Raw genomic sequence first — 14,076 nt, forward strand, 5'->3', positions numbered from 1 at the left:
AAATTAAATGTTAACCACGTAGATAAAAATCTGTGGCAGCAATATCATTAATTTCCAATAAGTAGAACAAGAATGTACATAAGCACAAGAGATCTTGCAGAAGCTGGAAATCCAGAGTAACAGATACAAAATGCTGGAGGAACTCAGCAGGTCAGGCAGCATCCATGGAAATGAAAAAAAAACAACTGAGTTTTCCGGTCAAGACCCTACCTCGGGGTTGGAAAGGAAGGAGGAAGAAGCTGGAGTAAGAGGGTGGGGGGAGGGGAAGGAGTACAAGCTAGAAGGTGATGAGTGAAGCCAGGTAGGTGTGGGAAGGGGGACAGAGTGAAGCTGGGAGGTGGTAGGTGGAAAAGGTAAAGAGCTGAAAAAGAAGGAACCTGATAGGAGAGGAGAGTGGACCATGAGAGAAAGGGAAGGGGGAGGGGCATCAGGCAGGCAAGGAGAAGAAATGGTGCCAGTAACCCAGCTTTGCCTCTTTTCCTGTCACTAGAAATGGTTCCACTGGGTTGAGTAGCTAAACCATATGTAGCATAACAGGCAGTAAGTAAGTAAGATTGGGTGAAGAGGAATGTTTTAGATAAACGGAGCACCATTACCTAGTTCGTAAAACGTCTATTGTTAACCTACTTTAGTCTGATTCTGCTGAAAGGTGATTGATGTTGAACATTACTATCTGACCTGCTGAATACTTCCAGCATTTCCTCCATTTATTTCACATTATCTGAGGAGACTGCTTTGTGCAATGTGAGCAGATCTGTAAGGATTTGGCATTTTTGTTTGATCCTGCAACAAAATGGAACTGGTGCAGTTCATGATAGCCTCCTAAATCTCCGGATTGCCTCCAAAATTCACTACAACACAGTGCTGAAGTGGCTGGGCAGGTCTTTATGGAATATGATTACTAATGAGGTGCCGTGAAAACATGGCTCTCTGCGAGAGGCCAATATTTCCAGGGCAGAACACATGATCTAATTCCTGCTTCAAATGATGCAAGTGAGTGTGGTATGACGGATGATGCAATTGGTAAATTGTCCTGTGATTAGGCTCGGGGGATTGTTGGTCGGCTCAGCTCAAAGGGCCAAAAGAGTCCATTCCTCTCTTTCCGTGTGTTCTCTGTGCCATATACATGGTATATGCTAGTGTGCATGCTTCGCAGGGATAGACGACCAAATTAGTATAAGTTCATCATGTGCAATTTTTAAAAAATCTTATTGAGATACTGCACAGAGTTGGGCCTTCCGGTCCTTTGTGTCATGCCACAAAGCAATCCCAATTTAACCTGAGCCTAACTATGGGACAATTTACAATGAACAATTAAGTGTGTCTTTGGACTGTGCACCCGGAGCAAACCCATGCAGTCACAGGGAGACCATACAACCTCCTTACAGGTAGTTCAATGTGTGCAAACCGAACCTGGGTCACCGGTACCGTAAGGCGTTCTGCTAACCACTACATCACCTTGCCGCTTGATATTGTATCACAATTCTAAGATGTACATGTAAAAACAACAAAAAATAATAATTTCAGTGGTTGAGGAAAACAGCTCTGTAAAACATCTTCATGCCACATAGAGAAGCCTGGAATTTTAGATGTCCTGTCCGAAACTCCACACCACATTGAATTAACCCAGCCTTTGATTACTTAAGATTCTGTGTCAATATTCCTGAGATTATTCTATTCCAGCAATTTAATTTTGCCTGATGTTTAGCAAAGCTTTTATTGAACTCATAAATAAATATTATACTTAAAGGACAGCCACAACTCTTCAAATATAGTCCTAGTGTTTGAGTTCTCTTTGTTCCTGACAACCAGTCACCACAAGGAAAAGATAATGAGACCCAAATGTATATTTGAATTAGGACCTGTCATGTTGATCAAAGGCTATGTGTGGTACCTTATATAAAGGGAAATATCATTCATGAACTAAAATTCTGGTTTGATAACTTTTGACATAATTTCCTTAATCAGACATTCAATGCGCTGTATTTAATTAATGCTGTTTGGATTCCCTATAGAGTAAAATTGGTTTTTGGTTGTGAAGCCCATTATTTTCCTCTGATCCCCTTCAGATCTGTGGTGATCTGTGCAATTGTTGAAGACCTTTGCTCCTTTAATCCCTTCAGGGGTAAAAGTAATTTGAAGCTTTGTTGGATCAAAAGACGGGTAGTTAGGATGAATTGCTTGTGAGAATTTTGTCCTTAGGTGAATTTGTTCTTTTGTGAAGTAACTTGTGAATCACCATTCAACTGTGTCAATTGCCATTCCATGGCCACACACAGTGGTCGGTTTAACAAGCATTTTCATGTGTCTGAACTGTGAAAATGAACAGAGATTTGAGTTTCAATTTTCTTTAATTAACACTTAAGAACGACGACTTTTTGTGGAAGATTTCTTTAATGAAGTATGGTGGAGGTGAGAAGCATGAACTCCTGCCAAACTGTTGAAAAAAATTCCAGAGTTCTGTAAAATATTTTGACAGTGGATGTATTCTAATATAACACTTGATAAGTTAGTTAACAAATTATCAACTGTTTATAATTGAATGTCCTAGACTCTTTCACCTATGAGTAAAGTATTCTTGGAGATAGTATTAATAATTATCTGGATAGACAGGATCTGATTAGGAGTAGCCAGCATGGATTTGTGCGTGGAAGGTCATGTTTGACAAACATTATTGAATTTTTTGAACAAGTTACGAGGAATGTTGACGAGGGTAAGGCAGTGGATGTAGTCTATATGGACTTCAGCAAGGCCTTTGACAAAGTTCCACATGGAAGGTTAGTTAAGAAGGTTCAGTCGTTAGATATTAATGCTGGAGTAATAAAATGGATTCAACAGTGGCTAGATGGGAGATGCCAGAGAGTAGTGGTGGATAATTGTTTATCGGGATGGAGGCCAGTGACTAGCGGGGTGCCTCGGGGATCTGTTTTGGGCCCAATGTTGTTTGTAATATACATAAATGATCTGGATGATGGGGTGGTAAATTGGATTAGTAAGTATGCCGATGATACTAAGGTAGGAGGTGTTGTGGATAATGAGGTGGGTTTTCAAAGCTTGCAGGGAGATTTATGCCGGTAAGAAGAATGGGCTGAACATTGGCAGATGGAGTTTAATGCTGAGAAGTGTGAGGTTCTACATTTTGGCAGGAATAATTCAAATAGAACATACAGGGTAAATGGTAGGGCATTGAGGAATGCAGTGGAACAGAGAGATCTAGGAATAACAGTGCATAGTTCCCTGAAGGTGGAGTCTCATGTAGATAGGGTGGTGAAGAAGGCTTTTGGAACGCTGGCCTTTATAAATCAGAGCATTGAGTACAGAAGTTGGGATGTAATGTTAAAATTGTACAAGGCATTGGTAAGGCCAAATTTGGAATATTGTGTACAGTTCTGGTCACCGAATTATAGGAAGAATATCAATAAATTAGAGAGAGTGCAGAGATGATTTACTAGGATGTTACCTGGGTTTCAGCACTTAAGTTACAGAGAAAGGTTGAACAAGTTAGGTCTCTATTCATTGGAGCGTAGAAGGTTGAGGGGGGATTTGATCGAGGTATTTAAAATTTTGAGAGGGAAAGATAGAGTTGATGTGAATAGGCTGTTTCCATTGAGAGTAGGGGAGATTCAAATGAGAGGACATGATTTGAGAGTTAGGGGGCAGAAGTTTAAGGGTAACACGAGGGGGTATTTCTTTACTCAGAGAGTGATAGCTGTGTGGAATGAGCTTCCGGTAGAAGTAGTAGAGGCCAGTTCAGTTGTGTCATTTAAGGTAAAATTGGATAGGTATATGGACAGGAAAGGAGTGGAGGGTTATGGGCTGAGTGTGGGTAGGTGGGACTAGGTGAGATTAAGAGTTCAGCATGGACGCGGAGGGCCGAGATGGCCTGTTTCGGTGCTGTGATTGTTATATGGTTATATGGTTATAAAGTAACATATATAACATTACATTGTGCAAATGTCAGACTCATGTTATGTTGCCAGATTACAATATGTTGCACTGTGTATAGTCAAGTCACTTTTGTTGTCATTTCGAATATGACTGCTGGTACAGCACATAGTAAAAATGAGACAACGTTTTTCAGGACCATGGTGTTACGTGACACAGTACAAAAACTAGACTGAACTACATAAAAAACAACACAGAGAAAGCTACACTAGACTATAGACCTACACAGGACTGCATAAAGTGCACAAAAACAGTGCAGGCTTGACAAGGAGAGACCCCGATGATCTTCTCAGCTGACCTCACTATCCGCTGCAGGGTCTTGCAATCTGAGATGGTGCAATTTCCAAACCAGGCAGTGATGCAGCTGCTCAGGATGCTCTCAATACAACCCCTGTAGAAAGTGATGAGGAGGGGGGTGGGAGATGGACTTTCCTCAGCCTTCGCAGAAAGTAGAGTCGCTGCTGGGCTTTCTTTGCTATGGAGCTGGTGTTGAGGGACCAGATGAGATTCTCCAGCAGGTGAACACCAAGAAATTTGGTGCTCTTAATGATCTCTACTGAGGAGCCGTCGATGTTCAGTGGGGAATGGTCGCTCCCTGAACAATATAGGAACAATAGGGCAGTGTGTATACACTTACCAGCCTGTTAAACTTTGCTATGAAGGCAGCACCGTGTATATCAGAGGTTCTTAACCATTTTTATTCCATGGATCCCTTTGGACCTCTTCTCAGGATAATGTATTTAAATATATAAAATAAAATACATAGGATTAGAAAATAAACCAATTATATTGAAATACAGTTATCAAAATATTTTTAAAATTTTGTTATATAGTAATATATGTGCTTCTAGCAACACACACAAAATGTTGGAGGAACTCAGCAGACCAGGCAGCATCTATGGCAAAGAATAAAGAGTCAACATTTGGGACGAAGACCCTTCATTGGGACTGGAGAAAAATGATGAGAAGTCAGAATAAGAAGGTGGGGGAAGAGGAGGAAGTACAAGGTGGTAGGTGATAGGTGAACCCAGGAGAGGGGGATGGGTGAAGAGAAGAGCTTGGAAGTCAATTGATGAAAGAGATAACTGGCTGGAGAAGGGGAAATCTGGATGGAGAGGGTAGAAGACCATGGAAGAAAGGGAAGAGGTGATGGGCAGGTAAGGAGATTAGGTGAGAGAGGGAAATGGGAATGGAGAATGCTGAAGGGGGGGCATTACCGGAAGCTTGAGTAATCAATGTTGGAGGCTCCCAACACAAAATATAAGGTGTTGCTACTCCACCCTGAGTCTGGTGTCATGGTGGCAGTAAATCTTGCAACTTTCCTGAACGTCCTTCAACTCTCTTCCAGCTAAATACCAAATCACCTTTCACAAGTAACTGCCTGATTAACATATCAGAAGCTTTCTCAGGTACATTGCTTACAAAAACTGTTGTGGTCAGACCCTGCTTTCATCAGTTTCATACTTCCTCTGAACAACATGATCCTTTCTGGTCCAAGGTACTTTCCAACCAGAGACAGAGGTTGGGCAATGGTTCATGGTGCCCAGTCATGGCATCCTTCAGAACCATTCTAAGTTTGCTTTCAATTGGTTTCATTGCAGGACATGTAGCATTCCAATTGTGGATGGACCTCCAATCAAATCATAGTTGTTGCAGCCAATCATGTCCTCACAATTCTGGTCCTTCTGTTCTTGCCACATACAAGTTCAATGTGGCTTGCTAGCTGTTGTATTTCCCAGTTATAGATGTCGTTCCCACAGGAGTTTCCTTTTCTCCAGTATAAGTTCTGAGTTGGATATCTGCAGGCTTCAACTCAGTATCTTTGAAATGCCAAACTCACTTTGTGGAACACCTAAAACAACTGAACCAGTTTCCAAACCCATCCTTGTTGCCACTGTTATGTTTTTAAACTTCAAAACAATAAATTAATTCAAAGAAGAGATGGCAGTCCCAAATGCAGGTGTAACTTCACCTTTTCGTTGAAGCGAGGCATATGGATGTATCACTTGGCAGCATGGTGTATGCAAATAACATATTTATACAGGTAGCCCTGTTACGTGGATCCAGCAGTAATGGATGTGAAACGGAGTCAGGGAATTATCGCAAAAGAACTAAGTTTATTAACACTCAAGCAGAAACACAGAAAATTAAACAAGCGACTAACTTAAAATGAAGTTAACAGCTCTATGCGTCTATAGCTCCCAAACGGTTAAACTTAGGAACAATTCTTAACAGAATCTTACTGGAGCACAGTCTCAGAATGTCAGTTCAGAAAGTTTCAAGGGATTCACGGGGGAATTGATAGGAGAGACTTTTAGTTTCAAAGTGTAACAAAGTGATGATCTTTAAGATGGAGATTCAAAATACAGCGAAGAAGCAAGTCTCGCAGAGATACGCCGAAACGGCCACCGTACGTTTCCGCAGGCGATTCAGCAGATAAACGGTACCTCGCGAGTACCGATCTCACGTAGCGGCCACCGTACCTTTACAGTGGAAGCGAGTTTATGATGCGGTCTGTTTCGAAGAGTCCACAAAAAGTGAGAATTTCACCACGTAACTGACAGGAGAAGTCCCTTTTCTAGGACTGGTCACCACACACCACAGACTTTGCAGGGGTCACCAAAGTGGGTGCCAAAAATCCACGTTTGAATTACAAAATGGCAGTCACCTCTGAAGAGCACAGCGTTATCAACTATCCACTCCCTTTTGGGTTCGATCGAAGCTTGCACTCTTCACTCTCACTAACAACTCTCTCCCAAAGTGTGTCTCTGGGGCAATCTTCGCTGCTGCTGTTATACCGCTGAGATAGGTCATCGCGTGACGCTACAAGAAACAAAGTCACAGATTTCCAGTACATCACGTACTGTTCCAAGAATGATACTGGGGTTCATAACACAGGTGTTTAAACTGGGGTTCATAACAGCTCAAAATTAATTATTTAAATGAACAAGAATGCTTAATTAAATACACACACACACACACACACACACACTCATTATTTTAATATTAATATTAAATGCACAACACCTTTGTCATACTCTCTCAGCACTATATATAATGTGAACAAGATTATTCTAGTAGATGATGGCCTGCAGAAAGTAAGCTCTGGGGTTGTCATTTATGCAAAAAGGTAGATTAAATAAAGAATTGTGGAATGCCAGAAAAGCACTTACAGATTTATTATCTACAGGTAGTGTCAATCTGGATTTTTCCACTCTAAGGTAGAAGTGTGTATTTTGAGCTCAAGACTTTTCTCCCAAGAACAAACTATAAACTAGTCAACTCAAAATTAAGTGTAAAGTGAGAACGAATAAAGGCAGAAATGACAGAGAAGCTAAGTATTGCCTGAACTTTGAATGAAAGCATGTAGCGAGACACCATTCATGGAAACATTGTTGTAAAGAAAGCAAATGCAGAAGCCTTGAGGTGTATGGGTGCTCTCATTCAGTGGAACTGATGAGTAGAGCATGATAGGAAGAGTGCCTGAGGAGATTCAGATTCATTGGAATATTGGTATATCACCTAGTCTGGGACAAATTCCAAGTCAGTCAACTATCTGTAACAAGATAGATTTGGTCTTGAAGATTAGCAGTAAATTTAATACCAATGGAAACACCCCGAATAAGGACTTTTGATTAATTACTTTACGCTGTCCTACTCCATTAAACAAGCATCTGTTTCCTTGTATTTCACAAAGCTTGTTGAAGTATGCATGCCCTGCAGGAACCAATAGCAGATCTGAAACATCAGCATAGAAAGCAGACCCACGGTGATGTCATTACTGAGATCTGCAAGTGTTACAGGTTTGTTCATGAATTATTTGTTCATGTGGAACTTGGGCAAGGAACACATTCTCTTTGTTAGAGCCCTCCTTCCAAATCATCTCCATCTCCTGTTCCCACCCCACCCCCCCAACACCACACTCCACATCCTTTGCTATCTTTACTTTCCTTTTTCTGCTCAGTGTCTTGTTTCACAACTGTCAGCAATAGCTTTTCTTCCATACTAGTCAGGATGTGCAGCAATGTTCAAGGTACATTAATCATCAAAGTATGTAAGTACTATACAACTTTGAAATTCATCTTCTTACAGGCAGCCACAAAACAGAGGAATCCCAAAAGGACCCATTAAAGCAATGACCAACCAGCCAGTGCGCAGACAAAAGAATTGTGCAAACAATAAAAGTAAGCAAATAGCACTCAGAACTGAAATTTTACAAAAGACACAAAGACAGGCATCACTGCAGCTGGAGCAGGCCACAGCACCAGTTCAGCAGAGCTGAGTCAATGCTGTGGGACACAGACGTGAAGACAGGCATCACTGCAGCTGGAGCAGGCCACAGCACCAGTTCAGCAGAGCTGAGCAGCAGAAATGGCCTGTCCCTCGCCTCCGGTACCGACACCCTGACATTTTCAATCTGGCTCGGCACTCAAGTCAAACAAACATTAGATCATTCCTCGCTCGTGGTCCACACTGTTCCTGGACATTTCCACTACAATTCAGCCTGCACCTGACCTTTCCCAATGCGGCCTGGCCTTAAATCGATCAGACATTGGGACTTCCCTCGCTCTCGCCTCCACCTCCTCTCACCTCGCCTCTCCATTGTTAGTGGTGATCATTATTAATGAAGAGTTACTCATAAGGTATTTAGCAGTTTTCTTTGTTTTGTATTTTGTCACTGGGTATCAATAGCACCATCTTAAACCGGTAACGTCACGCATAATGAATAATCGCCAGTCCTGCTAAGACAGTACAACACCAATAGAGTTATAAAGTCTGAGGGTCTCACATTAAAAACTTTGGCCCAACTCTTCCAGAGAGCTAGTCTTATCCATCTGTATACCCTTGAAACACCTGCTGTTCTGAGATACCTTTTAAACACCGCTAATGTGCCTGCCTCAACCACTATTTCCAGCAGCTCATTCCAAATACTCACCAGCTTTTGTGTGAAGAAGCTGCTTCTGATGCATCCTTTCAACCTCTCATCTCTGATCTTCAATTTATGCCCTCTTGTTTTTAGCACTTAGGGGAAAGATTACGTGCTTTTGGCTTGTCTACGCTCCTTATGATCTTCCATACATCTATCGGGATTACACAACAAGCTGATCCAGGTAGCAGAGCTTGCTTTTGCTTCGGGGACGCTCTCTCATTCTCGTGTCAACAAGACTCTGGCTGTTGTGCGTATATGCATGGATTCTGGATATACATTATCACTCAGTATTCCCCCTGGACACCCATCTCCATCCTTTTGTTTTAAAGATTTAAAGCTTTAACTTTGTCACATGTACATTGAAACATGCAGTGAAATATGTCAATTGAGTCAACGACTAACACAATCCAAAGTCATGGGTTAAGGATGAAAGGTGAGAAGTTTAAGGGGAACATGTGGAGAAACTTTTTCACTCAGAGGGTTGTGAGGCTGTGGATTGAGCTGCCAGCTCAAGTGGTGTATGTAGGTTGGATTTCAATGTTCCAGCAAAGTTTGGATATCTACATGGGTAGTAAGGGTGTGCAAGGCTATGGTCGATGGGGTAGGCAGATCAAAAAGTTTCAGCATGGACTAGATGGGCTGAAGGGCCTGTTTCCGTGTTGTACTTTTCTGTGACTCTGTGTGCTGGGGGCACTCCACAAATGTCACCATGCAACTGCCAACGTTGCAATTTACTAATTCTAACCCTTTAATATGTCTCTGGAAAGTGGAAGGAAATCAGAGCACCTGGAGGAAACCCACACCGTCACTGGGAGAACATACAAACTCCTCACAGTCAGCGGCAGAACTGCACCCGAGTCACTGGCACTGTGAAGTGTGACGCTGACCTCTACGCTATTGTCCTGTCCACCCAATTTTGCCATTGTACTGGCACAATGGGAATGATTTCCTACAGAATGAGTACTTGGCAATCACTGTCACGATTCTGGCTGTTCACTGGGAACTACCCACGGTGCACTGGGGTCACTCTCAGTTCATGGATAGATTCACAGGAAGCAGTGCCAAACCCAACCCCTTCCCCAACAAGTTCAGAAGGAAAAGAGGAAATGGGAAAGGTGGATAGAGAGTGTGGTCTGGCAAACATAGAATATAAGTGATAAGATAGAGAATGTGAGGGAATGAGAAGGGGAGGGGCTTGGGTGGAATAGAAGTATGGTTAAGAGAGAGAGCAAAGGTATCTCTGCCTTTTAGCCAGAAGATGGTGAATCTGTGGAATTCATTGCCACAGGCAGTTGGGGATGCCAAGCAATTGAGTACACTTAAAGTAGAGGTCAATAGATTCTTGATTAGTAAGGGCTTCAAAGATTATGAGGAGAGGATAAGAAAATGGAGTTGAGAGGGGTAATAAGACAGCCATGATCGAATGCAGGATCAGACTCAATTCTGATCCTACGTCTTCTGGTCTTCTGGTCAGTGTCAGTGGGACTTCCAGCTTCAGCTTACACTGACTGACTGGTAGAATATTGTCCCTGGATTATCAGTGGCATTGTTGCTCCTGTTTTCAAGTACCAGGTAGTCTCCCAGTTTAAGAATGGGGACCGGGATTTCTACCCTGCAGGAGCTGAAGGCCTAGCTCAGAAAACAGTACTGTTAGGTCATCAGTGACGTGGAATGGACATGTGCATACAATATGGTGACGATAATGTGCACCTCCACCCCCAAAAATTGTTCCTAATTATGCCCTAGGTTAAGCTTTTCTCTCACCTAAGCCCAGTAGATATTCTCAAAGTTGGGAAAATTATTGTTCTTAATACCGTAGAATCCTCCAAGAGGACCACAACCTTGTCGTAGGTTTTGGAGGCTTGCACGCCTCAGTGACACAGAGAGCCACATTATGTTGGGTAGAACCAGGGTCGCGTGCTTTGGCTCTTGGTAGGGTCACCCATGCCAAACAAGTCAAAGGGTAGAGGACGGACTAAGAGTGGCTCACTGGTCCTCCATGTTCGGAAATACAGCTCAGGGCCAACAACCTTTACTGGTCAAAAAAAAAATGTTATTGAAACAGCAATGAAGAATCCTTCTACATCTGTGTGTGGCAGTACGGACAGAGAGAGATAGAGGACCTTCATCGCTGCCCTAAACACCAACGGCATAATGGGCAAACTGCTGTAATACTATAGAATCAGTTACTTGGGGAGAGGGGAGAGTCAACAAAAAACATAGCACTAGATTGAACTCAACTGAGCTGAAACTAAACATTCCTGGACTGTTCTGTTGACTTTCTTGTTTGATGTTTTTATATTCTGTGTTTTTCACTCATAATTCTTTTTACCATTTGCGCGATTTGTTCTATTTTTGTGTGTTGGAGTTTGATGTTTGTCATTGAACAGGTTCCATGGTTTTTGTTTTGTGTCTCTGTGTGGGAAGACAAATCTTGGCAGTTTACTGCATACATACATTGAATCTTTGAAAGGTGATAATATTAGCAGCTTTTTGTGAAAAAACGTAACATTGACAAAACCCTTAAATGGAGCCACAGAGCTAGGCCAATATTGAACTGTGCCACTAAGTGATTTGGTTGTGGGTAGGTCCTTATCTAGTTTACATAATTAGTTCTCTCACATGTATATCAAAACATAGGAAAATGTGTTATTTGCATCAAATCAAGATGGTGGTGGTGAGACGTGATGTCATTTTAAGGGCAGCTTCATTGAACACAACAATGAGCTGATCGCTGAACACAACCAATGGTCTCACTTTCAACTTGTTCTCAGTACTGTCTATTTATTTATTTATTTATTTATTTAGTATTTGCACAGTTTGGCTTTTGCATGTTGGTTGACTGTCTTTGTGTGTAGTTTTTTTCATTGATTTTATAGTATTTCTTTGTTCTACTGTGAATGCCTGCAAGAAAATAAATCTCAGCGCAGTATTTAGTGGCATACAAGTACTTTGATAATAACTTTACTTTGAACTTTCAAATCAAATTAGTGAGATTTGTGTTGGGCAGCCCACAAGCTACGCTACTCTTCCTGAGTCGGCATAACATGCCCACAATGCATTAACTGCATAGCTACACTTGAGATAATAGTTATACCTTCTTTGGAATATGGGAGGAAACTAGAGCACCTGGAGAAAACCCATGCAGTTGTGGGGAAATTGTACAAGCTCCTTACAGGCAGTAACAGGGATTAAACCCCAATAAATGATCACTGGCACTGTGAAGCAATTGTGCTAATCATTACACTACCTTGCTTTAAATTTCAGTAGTACTCAATACTTTAGGCCTTACTGTATGTACTGCTGAATAATTAATGATGCAAGGGTGTAACGTTGAGTCTTTATAAGGTACTGGTGAGGCCTTGGAGTAATGTGAGCAGTTTTGGGCACCTTATCTAAGAAAGGATGTGCTGATATTTTAGAGCATTCAAAGGAGGCTCATGAAAATGATTCTGGGATTGAAAAGTTTGTCATGAGGATTGTTTGATGGCTCTGGGCCTCTACTCACAGGAATTCAGAAGAATGAGGGGTGACCTTATTGAAAATCCCAGGAGATCGGTAATTTCTGAGATACTCAAACCATCTTGTCTGGCACCAATGATCATTCCACAGTCAAAGTCACTGAGATCACAGTTTTCCCCCATTCTGATGTTTGGTCTGAACAACAACTGAACCTCTTGACTATGTCTGCATGCTTTTACGCATTAAGTTGCTGTCATATGATTGGCTAGTTATATATTTGCATTAAAGAGCAGGTATTGGGTGTACCTAATAAAGTGGTCACTATGTGTACCTGCAACACATCGTTAAAAGTACTCACACAAATGTATTCACTGATTGACATAAAAGTGTGTGAGTTGTGAACAATGAGACAAATGCCTAAGAATGCACCTATAAACTGTAAATTGACAGTCTAGAAAGCAGATGGTGAATCATTCTCAAGAAATTTTTTTTTTTGAATATATATATATATATATAATTATCAAGTGCAATTTTGACAGTAAGGAGTTAACTTCCTACCAGCATGCAGGATGTTCCTCAGATAAGTCTTCCCCTTAGATTGATTGCGAGAGGCTGCAATAGAAGAAAATCTTAGCAGAAAACACACTGGAACGACCAGGTGTTAATTATGTATGTTCCAGCTCCAATCTGTACAATGAAGTATTACTCTGTCCATACATCAGTGAACAGTCATCATGATTTAATGTAATGCTGAATGATATGGTCATTTGTTTCCATATAGGACTTCAAAGTGGTTTAGGTCGTATTTCAATGGGCAAGTTCGCCTGAGGAAGCAGGCAAGCATCAGTTATGTGTTAGGCAACCAACAGGCAGAACCAATTAAAGAGCAGGATTAGAAATGATCCTGTAGCACAAACCAGGAACTTTTTAAAAAGAAAATATGATATGCATAATTCTAAGTTTATTGCCCTTTCAATTGTTTTTGGCAAAATTAAACAGGTTAGTTTGAGTCCTTCTTTTGACATTGTTCCGATTCCAGGGTGTTCAGTTTTGAATTGCAGTAGTAGCCGAGGCTTCCAGTGTAATAAATAATTCAACCCAACTGAGCACATTCATAGAATAAAGTTCAAAGATCCAAGTAAACTTATGATCGAAGTACATATATGCCACCATATACTACCCTGAGATTGATTTTCCTGCAGACACTCAGAGCAAAACTGAGAAATACAACAGCATCAATGAAAAACTAAAGACTGACACACAGAAGACAACTGTGTAAATGTAATAAATTTTAAAAAATTGACAACAGTTGATGCAGAGTCCTTGAAAGTGCATCCATAGGCTATGAAATCAATTCAGAGTTGAAGTGAGTGACGTTATCCATGCTGGTTCAGGAGCCTGATAACCAAAGGGTACTAACTATCCCTCAACCTGACGGTGTGTGACCCAAGGCTCCTGTACCTCCTTCACAATGGCAGCAGCGACAAGAGAGCATGGCCTGGACGTGGGGGTCTTTGATGATGGATGCTGCTTTCCTGTAGATGTGCCCAATGCCTGTGACGGACTGGGCTGTATCCACTACTTTTTGTAGGCTTTTCCCAGAAAGCATCCAGTTTGACAATTTAGATGCATCAAGGGTTTTGAAATCAAATTGGCTATAAAGGGAACTATAAAATGAGTAAAAAAATCTATAACTCAGGCTTAGACTCAATACACCATTAAGCTTCTTGAAGAATATA

Source organism: Hypanus sabinus, chromosome 1 (assembly GCF_030144855.1).
Source record: "Hypanus sabinus isolate sHypSab1 chromosome 1, sHypSab1.hap1, whole genome shotgun sequence".
Taxonomy (NCBI): domain Eukaryota; kingdom Metazoa; phylum Chordata; class Chondrichthyes; order Myliobatiformes; family Dasyatidae; genus Hypanus; species Hypanus sabinus.